The sequence below is a fragment of the Eschrichtius robustus genome, chromosome 3, assembly GCF_028021215.1.
Source record: "Eschrichtius robustus isolate mEscRob2 chromosome 3, mEscRob2.pri, whole genome shotgun sequence".
NCBI lineage: Eukaryota > Metazoa > Chordata > Mammalia > Artiodactyla > Eschrichtiidae > Eschrichtius > Eschrichtius robustus.
The window spans coordinates 124,847,601-124,861,889 of NC_090826.1; the positions used below are offsets into that span (position 1 = coordinate 124,847,601).

Below are 14,289 nucleotides of genomic sequence, written 5' to 3' on the forward strand. Positions count from 1 at the left end.
CCAGTTAGAATGGGCTTCATCAGAAAATCTACAAACAACAAATGCTGGAGAGGGTGTGGAGAAAAGGAACCCCTCTTGCACTGCTGGTGGGAATGTAAATTGATACAGCCACTATGGAGAACAGTATGGAGGTTCCTTAAAAAAATAAAAATAGAATTACCATATGGTCCAGCAATCACACTACTGGACATGTACCCAGAGAAAACCATAATTCAAAAAGACACATGCACCCCAAAGTTCATTGCAGCACTATTTACAATAGCCAGGTCATGGAAGCAACCTAAATGCCCATCGACAGATGAATGGGTAAAGAAGTTGTGGTACATATATACAATGGAATATTACTCAGCCATAAAAAGGAAAGAAATTGGGTCATTTGTTGAGACGTGGATGGATCTAGAGACTGTCATACAGAGTGAAGTAAGTCAGAAAGAGAAAAACAAATATCGTATATTAAAGCATATATGTGAAACCTAGAAAAATGGTACAGATGAACTGGTTTGCAGGGCAGAAATTGAGACACAGATGTAGAGAACAAACGTATGGACACCAAGGGGGGAAAGCCACGGGGGGTGGGGGTGGGGGTGTGATGAATTGGGCAATTGGGATTGACATGTATACACTGATGTGTATAAAATTGATGACTAATAAGAACCTGCTGTATTAAAAAGTAAATAAAATTAAATTTAAAAAATTTTAAAAAAAGAATGTAGAGACAGGATTAAATAGAAAGCTAGGTGTTATTATTTCTCATTTAAGGTATCATATTAAAAGAATTTTCTTGAAAAAAAAAAGGAAACTACAAAACAGTGCTGAGAGGAATTAAAGAGACCTAAATACTGGGAGAGATATACTATGCTCATACACTGGAAGACTCAATATTGTTAATATGTCAGTTCTCCCCAACTTATTGATTCAGTGCAATCCTAATCAGAGTTACAGCCATTTATTTCATAAATGTAAAAGTTGACTCTCAAGTTTATTAAAGGCAAAGGATCCAGGATAGCCAGAACAATCTTGAAGAAGAACTAAGTTAGAGGACTCTGATGTCAAGGCTTACTATAAACCTATAGTAATCAAGACAGTAGTATTGGCATAAAGACAGACAAATAGACCGATAGGAAAGAACAGAGTCCAGAAATAGACCCAGACATATATGGTCAATTATTTTTTTGCAAAGGTACCAAGGCAAGGGGGAAAGTCTTTTAAATAAATTTATTGAAAAAGTCTTTTCAATAAATGGATAAACATTTCAACAAACTTAAACTTCAACCCCTACCTCATAATACACTCAAATATTAATATGAGATGAGTCAAATATATAAATGTGTATGCTGAGAGCATAGGTGGAGTAAAGGGAGATTGGCCACAGCCAGGGAAATTGATCAAATAAGGAAATAAATGAAAGAAAATTGGAGTCTGAATTTTCACTGCTGGAGGAGGAATATACCAATATGGAAGGGGAGAAAACTCGAATGAACCATATGGTGTGTTGGATTAGAATTGGTGACATTGGTGTGAACTAATGGTCTTCAGTATAGAGAGATGAATATAGAAATTAATACAGAGGTAAAGTAGAGGATAATGTGTGTGTGGAATAAATATATTTCATTCACTAGATCTTTTCACTGCTGAGAGGGGCTCCCACTGCCAAATCTGGGACCATTAAATGTCAAAATAAATAATGATAGCAATGGGTCCTAGCCCAGTGGGTAAAATAGAAATGCAAGAGTCTATAGACACTGAATAAGTTGATGAATAAACTAAAAGTTTAATGAGAAATGGGATGTTTCCATAGTGTCTAAAAACCTCTCAAGGAAACACTTTTTAATTGCAATGGGAAAACAAGTAACTTTAGAGTGGAGAAACTTTGCAGACACCACCTTCATCCTGTGATCAAAGTTAACATCAATAACAGGAAAACTGAAATCCTGTGCCACGTAATAGGATGCAAAGAGAAGAACACAGCTTCATTTCTGTGATATCCTTGTCAAAGACGCAAGAATTTAATCATGAAGAAACAACAGACAAACCCAAATTGAGAGACATTCTACAAAATAACTGGCTTGTAGTCATCAGAAGTGTCAAAATCATGAAAATCAAGGAAAGATTGAGGAATTGTTCCAGATTGAAGGAGACTAAATATACATATCTAAATGCAACGAGTAATTCTGAACTAGAGTCTTCTCCTCAAATGGATATTCCTAGGGAAACTGGTGAAACTTGAATGAGGTCTGAGGATATTGATGCTGATTTCCTGATTTTGATGGCTATACTGTAGTTAGGCAGGAGAATATCCTTACGGGAAGAAAACATATATTAAACATACATATATAGGGTGATGGGACATTGTGCAGGCAACTTATTCTCAAATGATTCAGGAAAAGTCTTTTATATAATACTTATTTTTTTTGTAAGTTTGAGATTATTTCAAGGAAAATATTGTAAGGGGAAAAAGTCTAGTGGAGAGGTGCTATAGAATCACACCACCTTCATGTGTATGTTCGGCATATACATATGTGCCACCCTACAGCCTCCCCCAGCCAGCTACGACATGGTTGCAGGACCAGCCATATGAGGAATCAATCCCCCATTTTCTGGAACTGGAAAGACATCGAATGGTGCTTGTTCTTCAGGCCTTCAGAATACGTATGAGTATTTCTGAAATTCCTTTTTTTGGAACGTAGACTGGGTCACCTCTGAATGAGCTATAACTCTTTTAGAAGGCAGAATGAGTCTCTCTCCACCCCCTTAAGGAGGTGCAGGGGTGAGGCTGAGGAGGATGAAGAGTTCTAGTTCCTGGTAAAAATAGAATACTCCCAGCTGGTTATAGGCGAAGGCAGCTGTGTTGATTATTCTTCATTTGCACCTTCCTCCTTTCCCCCAAATCCATTCTCGTTCCCCTTCTTTACTTTGTACTCCAGGAGGGCACAGCCTGATCTCTTGCCATCTAGTTTCTACTTGGGTTCTGCCAACGAGAGGTGGGCAGGATGGGAGAGTGGGAGGAGAAATGGGCCATGGTGTTTCCTCCTCTGCCCACTCTCTGCATTGGCGCTGCTGCTGTGGTGGTGGCGGCATCTCTCCATGATTCCGCCAACTGCTGGAAACCCTCCTCTGTGCTTCTAGCTCTTGCTGGGTTCTGGAAGGGTTCACCCCCTTCTCTCCCCTTGTCCTTTCAGGCCTTGGGGAGGTGATGGCTTTCCCAGCAATAAAGAACTAGTTTCCTGCAATGAAAGACAAAACCTAAGCAATATATGATGGACTTAATAAAGAAGCTAAATATTCTGCACAAGTGGCTACCTTTCCTTCCAAAAGTAGCTTCAAGTTAAGTAATTTTAAGAACTGATTCACTTTCCTTTATGTTAAGCTGTATGGGGAAACTGCGTACAGAGAAGGGACCGTGGAGTAGATGGTATGATTGTTCAGTATCTTCACTGCCTCTCCCTGAGGAGGACGAGCCCCTGCCCTATGACATGTGACTGTCTCTGGACAATGAAATGGGAGCAGAAGGGATAGTGCCTCTAACTTATCTTGTGAGTCTCTCATTTTTCTTCTTCCTTTGCCGTGAGACCAGAATTGTCCTGAGAGCTGAGTTTGTTACCGAGTCCAAGCTTATACTACTTATCGTATGATAGGCCAATAAATTAAGAGACAAGTTGTTGGGGCAAGGAATAGTGACTTTATTCAGAAAGCCAGCGGACCAAGATGGTGGACTTGTGTGCCCAAGAACCATCTTGCCCGAATTAGCAGAGGGAGTAAAGTCAAATATTTCCTGGTTCCAGTCAGCCTCCAGAGGGAACGTATTAATTTCTTCCCCCCTGCAGTCATTCACAGGTGGGACTGTTCAGGATGTTTCCTGTGAGCTAAACACAAGTATTTTAGCTTAACGCTCATTACCTGGGAGGCAAGGTTCCCAGAGATGGGCCGTTATGTATCGTTTAAGCTTATAGGCACTATCCCTTTAGTGATCAACTTGTAATAGAATACAAAGATTCTTCCCTATTACAATTCCCCACTGTCAATATCCATTCCACAATCTTGTGGGAAAAGGGACAAAGACTGTTCTGGCTACTTCTGGAGGTGATGAATATTCCTTAGAATCTTTGGTCAGTCCTTTTATATCTACCACTATTTGAACCTGATGAAACCCCTTAACACTTTGTTGTTTAATTTGTACTTGAACTTGGGATTTTGGTTCCAGTTCCCAAGACATATACTCAATTCCTGTGCTAGTTATTTGAACAAAAGTAAACAAATTGGTTGACCCTTCTCCAGCTACAATGAAACTACTATCTACTTCAGTTGGATGGGCAGACCTGCTGGAGGCAAACACATGAACAGAGGTTGGTATAGTGTCCAAAGTTTTAACATAATTGACAACTGCTAGGTCTTTTAAAGTATTTATAGATTCTCTCGCCTGGGCAGACACCTGGAGTGGCCTACCATACAATACTTCAAAGGGGTTTAATTTAAGCCTGCTTCTGGGAACCACTGATCTGTAGCAGGGCAACTGGCAAGGCCTTATCCCAAGTTAAATTAGTATTCCTTTTCTTGGTTTTTCCTGTTGATTGCAGTCTCCAGGATGAATGTAGTTCCAATGCCTTAAGCCAAATCAGGGGATAATTTCCTGGAGGGTTTGAACTAATTAGAAGCTACTGATTTTAAAAACTAATAACGTAGAACTGCCACATACAAAACAAATGGTTCACAAAACATTCTCCTTTCCTTCTGAAGGTTTTACGATGCATTGTTATCCTTAACCAGTCTTACTATAACTTAAATGGCCAATGAGACAAACGGTTCTGACACCATTCTTCCACTGATTAAGACTGGGGTGGCAGGTATTGGGGATAATATTCATTTAGCCTTCTGAGCTTTCTGGGAAGACTCGGTGACCTTGCCAACCCCAGCTGCCTTCTTGTCCACTGCTTTGATGACACCCACAGCAACCATCTGTCATGTCATGAACAGCAAAATGGCCCAGAGGAGGATAGTCAGAGAAGCTCTTAACACACATGGGCTTACCAGGAACCATATCAACGATGACAGCATCACCAGATTTCGGGAATATGGAGCCATCTTCCAGCTTTTTCCCAGAATGATGATCAATCTTCTCCTTCATCCCAGCAGACTTGCAAGCAATGTGAGCTGTGTGACAATCCAGCACAGGTGCATATCCAGTATTGACTTGGCCTGGATGGTTCAAGGTAATCCCTTGAGCTGCGAAGCCAGCTGCTTCCATTGGCGGGTCATTTTTGCTGTCACCAGCTGCATTGCCACGATGAACATTTTTGACAGACACGTTCTTGACATTGAAGCCCACATTGTTCCCAGGAAGGGCTTTACTCAAAGCTTCATAGTGCATTTCAACAGACTTTACTTCAGTTGTAATGTTGACTGGAGCAAAGGTGACCACCATGCCAGATTTGAGAACAGTCTCCACTGGACCCTCATGGACAGTACCAATACCATCAATTTTGTATATGTCCTGGAGGGACAGATGCAAGGAATACACCGGCTGGTATCTTGACAAGTCAGTCTATGGGAGAAGTGATCCTCTTGCCTCAAAGGATATTGCTTTAGATTAGGTGTCCTGACACCCCTTCTTAATGGGATTAGTATTGGCCATGTGTTATTGGCCTTCGCTGGGGTGCTGTGAGCACACACTTCTGGTCTTAACTTTTTGTAGATTTCAAGGGTTGGGGTGTGGGGGGAAGCTCTGTCTCCTTTCCTGGGGTTTTTATTTTTTGCCAAATTTCTTGAGTCCTGTTCAAACTTTTGCTTTGGTTCCCCTTTTCAAAGGCCTGCCAAGATGCACTAATAAGTATTGCTCTAATTCCAGCATTCCTCCCTCACTGGGATCTCAGTTTGGTTCGTCTGTGTGTACTGCCAAGTGGGCTTCAGGTGTAGAGGATTATCCCTATAAAGGAGGGTGGTGATCTTTCCAATTAAAATATAAACCCAGCTGGCTTGTTATTTGCATTTAGCCCCCTATGTGAGATAACAGCAATTGAAATTGTCCTGCCCTGGGAGTGGCTCCTGGCCCAAACTGAGTGCCCTTTTGGTTCTTAGATGGTGATACCAGACCAAGTCCCTGTGGCCCAGAAACTAACAGGATTTTCTAACTGATCCCTAGAAGGAGGGAAATTTCTGAGCCCCAGGGTCAGGAATTGGGGCTGGAAAATAATGGAAGGTGGAAAAGAATGGAAGGTGGAGGAAGGGGTGGATATATTGGCATAATAGCTAGAGCAGCTGGGACACCTAGCTCAGCTGGAAGGAGTTAAGGTTTGAAGCAACATATCTTCACTCTCATTCCTTTCCTTGTTTTCCCTGATGTAAGAGCACAAGTGCTTGCACATAAAGGATTTCATCATTCTTCTCTGCTTCTTCACAAAATAGCTATAGAGTAACTCAAAAGCCACTATAAAGCTATAAACAGCAATTGATCATCCTAACCGTTTTGCTTCGGCATCAACCAACCGGGATTACAATGCAATTGAAAAGAAACTTGGTTACTGCTGTGACAAACAACTTAAGATAATTACGAAAATTATGACTGATATCATCTACCAGGATACACCAGAATTTTAGGAGTTACACCAGAATTTTAGGAGTTCCATATAATGCCCAGAATATGTACATTAATAATGTTTACCCATATGATACAGTCCAAAAAGTTTTATCACAACTTATTTGACAATGCTTCCCAAGTAATTCAACATACTGAATAAGCCCAATTAGTTGAGTATTCCTCTCTCTGAGATGGAGAGAAAACAAATAGTTTGAGTGTTCCAGGGATCCTTTGGAAAACTTCAAAGTTAGCTAGAGGTCAAATGAACCTCACCCAGAATTTGATTTGGGGGAAGCTTATCAAAATATCAAAAAGTTTTAACCAGTGATATTAAGATCTCAATGGCAAATACAGATCGCTTAAACAAAGAAACTCACAATTACTAAAAGCAGTTCAATATTTTAAGAAAACTTTGTCCTCTTAGAAAACCGATTCAGGTTTTGTACCACTTTACATTTAATATTCATTTTCTTAATTAAGTTCAATTCTTATCTTAGCCAATACTTACCATGTCACCTTTTTCCCTAACAAAAGGGATTTTCATTCCTCATACCTTCTGTGCTGAAGACACACATCCTACGTCTTTGCATGCTGAAATGTTTCCCTTATGATTCTTAACATTAAAACCTTAATCTCTAGTGAAAACCAAGAAGCAAGTAATTGTAAACTGTTTGTCATACCAGCATTTCCTGATTGACAAACTTATGCTTTAGTCTTCCTCTCCTAAGAAGGCAAAGGTAGGTAAACTTAGACCTGGCCAGCAATTAATATTCTATCCTATTTGAAATGACCCAGATAGTCAACAAATTCTCTTCATTTAACTTAGTTTAGTTTCAAGTTACGAAAACCTGGAAACACTGTGTTATATAGACATTCTCAAAGCATAATTATTCCTACAGAGTTTACCTAAAACTCTTACCTCATTTACCTCTGTTTTATTTACTTAAAAGCTTTGTCGTATTGTTATTTTTCTTGCTGACAAGAAGAAAACATTATTCCTGTGTAACAGGAATAAGGTCTTATTTGATTTCCAGTAAACCTAGGGACAATAAAAGTACTACAATTAATGCTGATGATTCTAAAGACATGTCTGTATTAATCAAAGCAAGAAGATTAAGTTAACTTTATTACCAGATATTAATTCAATACTGAATATTTCCTAGATCACATGAACCTGAAATTCATTCTGGCCAGTTCCTTTTATATTTGAGTATTTATATAAGCACTTAATTTCCTTTAAGCCAATTAAATAGTTATTTTACAAGTTAGTTTCGGCAATGCCACACATCTATAACAAGTACAAACACACAAACAGAGACCTCATAGTTCTCATTCCAAAATTTCAGTCATGAATCAGGTACAGCAATATAAAACCCAACAGTTACAAATGAGGTTGGATTCGAGTTGCATTTCTGGCAGATGGGACAAATCAAGGTCACCTGTCTAGATGACTAAACCCTTTTTACTAATATTTATGGAAAAGACACTTCTATTTGTAGCTTTTGGTGATTTTAGGAACCAAGTGGAAACTTTCTCTCCTTCCTGGGAATATCCCACTCTTGGAGAAGAACACACAGCTTTTTTTTTTCCAGTTCCTTTCCTCCATTTGACATCAGTAAAAGTTTTAAATATCACAGAACTGATTTGGCTGTAAATGGAGAAACAGTACCAAACAAAATGAAACAAAAAACCCAAAGGACAAACAGAAAATTCTAAATAAACCCTCAAGTTGGGTGTTGGGGGTTTTACATATACCAATGACACAGGAGACCATAAATAATGTAATTAACACAGCAAGGGTAGCAGTACATGGTGCACGGGGTTCCAAGATAACCCTGCTAAACCCCTTGTAGAGATATCCTAACAGGTACTGTGACCACACGTTGTTACAATCAAATATCATCTTCCTCTCACCCATGGGTTCATAGCTGTAATCAGATCACTTATCCAAAATGCGCCTCAGAGGGCTTTAGGGATAGCTGAAATAGTCCCCATTTTTAGAGACAAATTCAAGACAAAACACAAACTTCACACACAAATGCTAGCATCCAAAGAAACAAATGAACCAGTACACACATCGGGTAAAAGTCCAGCAACTCTCTCCTCTCTCCAACAGGGTACCCCACTCAAATGCAAAACAAATTGGCTTATTCCAGAGAAAAAGCCCCAGATGGAGAGGAATAAAGTTTCCAGCTGTACACACAGGAGCGACTTACCCTACTGTATAGAGCTCGTCAGCTCCCAAATGCTGATTCCTTGCTCCTACTGCCAAGCGCCGGGGCAGCCGGTGCTGCTTTGGGAAATTTTGAAGGGAAGATCCTTAAGACAAGTGGTCCTGGCAGCTGCTAGGCCCTCACCTGAACATTTCCCAACCGGCATGGCCAGCCACGAGCAGCAAGGCTCCTGGCTGGCTGTGCCTAAACTTGTTATCAAGTCCAAGCTCAAACTGCTCGCTGCACGACAGGCCAATAAATCAAGAGAGGAGTCGTTGGGCCAAGAAATAATGACTTTATTCAGAAAGCCAGCAAGCTGAGAAGCTGGTAGACTCGTCCCCCAAAGAACCGTCTTGCCTGAGTTAGAACTCAGGCTTCATTTATACTAAAAGTGGAGGGAGTGAAGTCAAACATTTCCTTGTTCCGGTCAGCCTCCAGAGGGGAGGTGTTAATTTCTTCCTCCCTGCAGTCATTCACAGGTGGGACTGGTCAGAATGTTTCCTGTGAACTAAACAAAGGTATTTTAGCTTAATGCTCGTTACCTGGGAGGCAGGGTTCCCAGAGGTGAGCTCTTATGTATCATTTAAGCTTACAGGCAATATCCCTTTAGTGATTAACTTGTAATAGAATAAAAAGTTTCTTCCCTATTACAGGTTGATCTTCAGCTTGGGTCCCAGAAGGAGGAAGATGTGGAGCAAGGCTGAGTTGACCTGAGACAGCATGTTATATGAGCAAGAAATAACCCTTTGTTATTGTGAACCACTGAGATTTTATGTTGTTACCGTAGCATAGCTTGGCTTAAGCTGGTTGATACAAAAGACACTTCCCTTGTGTAATTTTTAAAAAGAGGATCTTTTTAAAGATCCTGCAATATATTCTGGCCCTTTCCCACAAGTGGCAAAGGCAGGTATATCTATATAAAGTTGACCCTTGAATAACATGGGGATAGGGGTCCAATCCCTGTGCAGTCAAATATCTGCACATAACTTTTAACTTCCTAAAGACTTAACTACTATTAGCCTACTGTTGACTGGAAGCCTTACCGATAACATAAACAGTCAACTAACACATATTTTGTATGTTGTATGTATTATATACTTTATTCTTACAACTACAATTCTTACAATACAGTAAACTAGAGAAAAGAAAATATTATCAAGAAAATCATAAGGAAGAGAAAATACATTTACAGTATTGTACTGTATATATTAATACCATAACTTTACATTGTATGTTTGCAAGATAAATCATCTGTCAGTACCTACACCAATATCATCTTATATGATACAAAACGCTGTAGATGTTATGTGTACATGTTACTAACACCAAACATCAAAAATGAAAAGACAATATGAAAAAGAAATTCATATTTATTTACAAGTATAATGAATCATGCTTTGATAATGAAGAAGCAACAATATGATTGCTTTACTGTAGCTAGTGTAATGTTTACAAGTGCTTCATGGTAGCCTAACCTATACACTAGTGAATGAATCATTAAAATGACATGTACACACTGCTATATTTAAAACGGATAACCAACAGGGACCTACTGTATAGCACAGGGAACTCTGCTCAGTGTTATGTGGCAGCCTGCATGGGAGGGGAGTTTGGGGGAGAATGGATACACGTATATATATGACTGAGTCACTTTGCTGTGCACCTGAAATTATCACAACGTTGTTAATCTGCTATACTCCAATATAAAATAAAAAGTTTAAAAGATTAAAAGGAAAATATAAATTTAATGAGAAAACAAAAAAGAAATCACAATAGAGAAATGGTAAGTAAAAAAAAATGTTTATGGTATCCAATATTACAGCCAAATTCATAGTACAGTATTGGAAACATTGTTACATTTTTTTAAAACCCACACTTACCTGTGATGATAGGCTAGTAGGCAGTTTCTCCAATTATGAGAGAGGGAGAGGTATACTACATGGTAATGTAATTCTTTGAAAACAAAGAAAACTGAAACATTATTGATTTTATATTACTGTAAATATCACTCACCTTATGCCTATGTAAGGATGGGCTATCCACTTCAGTACAAGTCTTACACATGATGTTCTACACGATGAATACTTAAGCAATGATGATGATGATGGCACAAAAACTTCTCATACAGTTCTTGCCGTGCAGTTTTTAGATTTTCACACGAAGACACACACACACGCAACAGATAAATCTATTGATGGTAGGTCATGATGATAATTTACTATTCATTAAGGGGAAGTGGATCATCATGAAGGTCTTCTCTTCATCGTCTTCACATTGAGTGGGCTGAGGAGGCGGAGGAAGAGGAGGGGGCAGAGGCAGAAGAGGTGGAGGAGGTGGAAGCGGAGGCTGGAGTGACAGGCACATTTGGTGTAACTTTATGGAAATACACTGTAATTTCTGTCTGACTTTTTTGTTTTTTCATTTCTCTAAAAATGTTTCTATATGGTATGCCAATCCTTTTAATTCTTCTGGTGTGAAGTCTGTTAGCTTTTGAATTTCTCCAAGATCTTAATCTTGAAAACCTTCACTCCCCAACTTTTTTTTTTTTTCCATATCCACAGTTTTTTCATGACATCCTTGATAGGTTCTGTCGTAAATCCTGTGAAGTCACGCACAACATCTGGACACAGTCTTCTCCAGCAGGGATTTATTGTTTCAGGCTCCATGGCTTTCATGGCTTTTTCTATAACAACAATGGCATCTTGAATGGTGTAAACCTCCCAGACTTTCATGATGTTCTCCCTACTGGGGTTCTCTTCCATAGCATTGGCAATCATTTCCATAGAGCACTTCGATGCCTTGTGTTGAAATCATGAGGTTCTGGGTGACCAGGGGCATTGTCCAATATCCAAAGAACTTTCAAAGGCAGTCCCTTACTGGCAAGGTACTTCATGATTTCAGGGACAAAGCATCGAAGGAACCAATCCAGAAAAAGGGTTCTTATTGTCCAGCTCTTCTTCTTGTACAGCCAAAAGACTGGCAGCTGGTGTTTATATTTTCCTGTCAAGGTTGGGGGGTTAGCAGCTTTATAGGTAAGGGCAGTCCTGATCATAAATCCCACTACATTTGCACAAAATAGTAGAGTTAGCCTATCCCTTTCTGCTTTAAATCCTGATGCTTGTTTTTCTTCCTTCTAATAAATGTCCTTTGTGGAATTTTTTTTGCAGAACAGGGCAGTTCCATCTGCATTAAAAACCTGTTCAGGTAGATTCCTTTTCTCCTCAGTGATTTTCTTAATGACATCTGGGAACTCGTCTGCTGCCTCTTGGTCAGCAGAAGCTGCTTCTCCTCTTATCTTGATATTTTTTAAGCCACGCCTCTTTCTAAAGTTATAAACCATCCTTTGTTGGTATTAAATTCTCCAGCTTTAGACCCTTCACCTTCCTTTTGCTTTAAGTTATCACATAATGACTTCACTTTTTGTCGAATCACATTAGAGTCTACAGGTATTGCCTTTCTGATAGCAATCCTGCACACACACAAACGCTGCACTTTCAATACTAGATTAAAAGGTGTTTTGCAAAAAGTGCAAGGTTTTCGAGACTGCTGGAGTAGCTGCAGCAATGACTTCACGAATTTCCTTTTCTTTTTTTTTACAATGGTCCTTATGCTGGATTTATTATCTTGAAATGGTGGGCAACCGCAGCTGCAGACCTCGAGCTATGGTACCTATCAAGCCATTTAACATTTTCTTGTAATGTCATGACTTTTCTCTGCTTCTTGGGAGCACTTCCAGCATCACTAGTGACACTTTGTATGGGTCCTGTGGTGTTATTCAAGGTCTATGGTATTGCACTAAACACGATGGAAAATACACAAGAACCTTGAGGTCACTTTTTACTGTGACACGCAATTTCCTGGAGAGATAAACTGCTCACATGCTGATTAGCTGATCAGCATCACACAGCGTGGTGGACACTCGCTCATCACAATAGCAACAGGAGGTGGCTATGAGATTATATACGTTAGTACAGTATGTACCATAGTTAATTTTATGCCATTATGATTTAATACTGTATCTTTACACTTGTTTAAATTTCCCTCTACTGGGTATGGCACCATGTATGGTTTGTGTTTGTGAGCACAAGTTTTGCATATACTTTATGCATTCATGATATACCTATCTTTTTCTTAATTTTTACATATACTTTATGCATTCATGATATACCTATCTTTTTCTTAATTTTTTTTCATATTTCTAGGCTATGCGGTTTGTCTGCGAGTTTTTCAAATTGTTGCAGATCTCCAAAAAATTTTCCAATACACTTATTGAAAAAAAACTGCATACAAGTGGACCTGTGCAATTCAAACCCATGTTGTTCAAGGTTCAACTGTACTAACAAGAAAACTCAGGTACAAAGATATGCACATAGCCTAAAACCAACACATGTGATAAAAATCAAATTTTTAAAAGAGGAACCCCCCCAGCAACTCTATGGTGAGGCTGCCTGGATCATTTTTAAATTTTGATGAGCAGGTCTCTACAGAAATGAATACCCACGGGGCTTGAGGGTTTGAGGTTGATAACTATGAAACTTGGTACTAACAGCGTGGACTTAACACCACTTGTATTTTCACTAGGATTGTTAATGTTTAAAAGTGATCAGGGGACTTCCTGGGTGGTCCAGTTGCTAAGATTCTGCGCTGGCAATGCAGCGGGCCCAGGTTTGATCCCTGGTCAGGGAACTAGATCCCACATGCCACAACTAAGAGTTTGCATGCTGCATCTAAAGATCCCGCAAGCCGCTACTAAAGATCCCGCATGCAGCAACGAAGATCGCTCATGCCGCAACTAAGACCCAGCATAGCCAAATAAATAAAATTAATTAATTAAATAATTAATTTTTAAAAATAAACAAAATAAAAGTGATCAGGTTACAAAGCTTTATTGGTCTGCTTCTAATACTAATTTTCTTTTAAGCCCTATTATTTTTAGCTTGTGATTTTGCAGAATGCAAGGTTTTTTAGAAATGCACATATAACGTTGTATCTGAAATACCTGTATTATAGTAGGTAACTGCCAAATTTAAAACAAACTAACAAAACCCCCTAACTCTGTCTCCACTCCCACTTTTTCCCCATTCAGTCATCCTGTACATACACATGGGGTCAAGAGGAAATATGGTCAATGGGAAGAGTGTGGTCTTCAGAATCAGACAGAACTGAATCTAATCCTTACCCTGATACTGACTTGCTATGTTAACTCGGATGACATTATCTCCCTGAGCCTCAGTTTCCTCATCCATAAAATAGAGACAGTAGACAAGCTTTTCTGGAAACTGGCCACAGGAGAGGTAATCTCAGTGAGCAAACTCAATAGCCAATAGCCAAGTGCCCATGAAGAGGCCTTTCCTGGGAACTGCACTTTCCAGTAGGGACCAGGCATCACCTCTGCAGATGCCCAGGGCCCTAAACCAGAACCTCCAGGAATAGGGTCAAGGCCAGAGAAGGTTTCAGAGTCCCCACAGATGACATGATTGGTTGTACACACTGCTACAGAGGATG

General features: G+C 39.5%; 1 pseudogene; it reads right to left on the minus strand.

Moving 5' to 3' along the window:
• Window positions 1-4,857: 4,857 nt before the first annotated feature.
• LOC137760704 (elongation factor 1-alpha 1 pseudogene) lies at window positions 4,858-10,848 on the minus strand (annotated as a pseudogene).
• Between the last annotated feature and the right edge of the window lie 3,441 nt (window positions 10,849-14,289).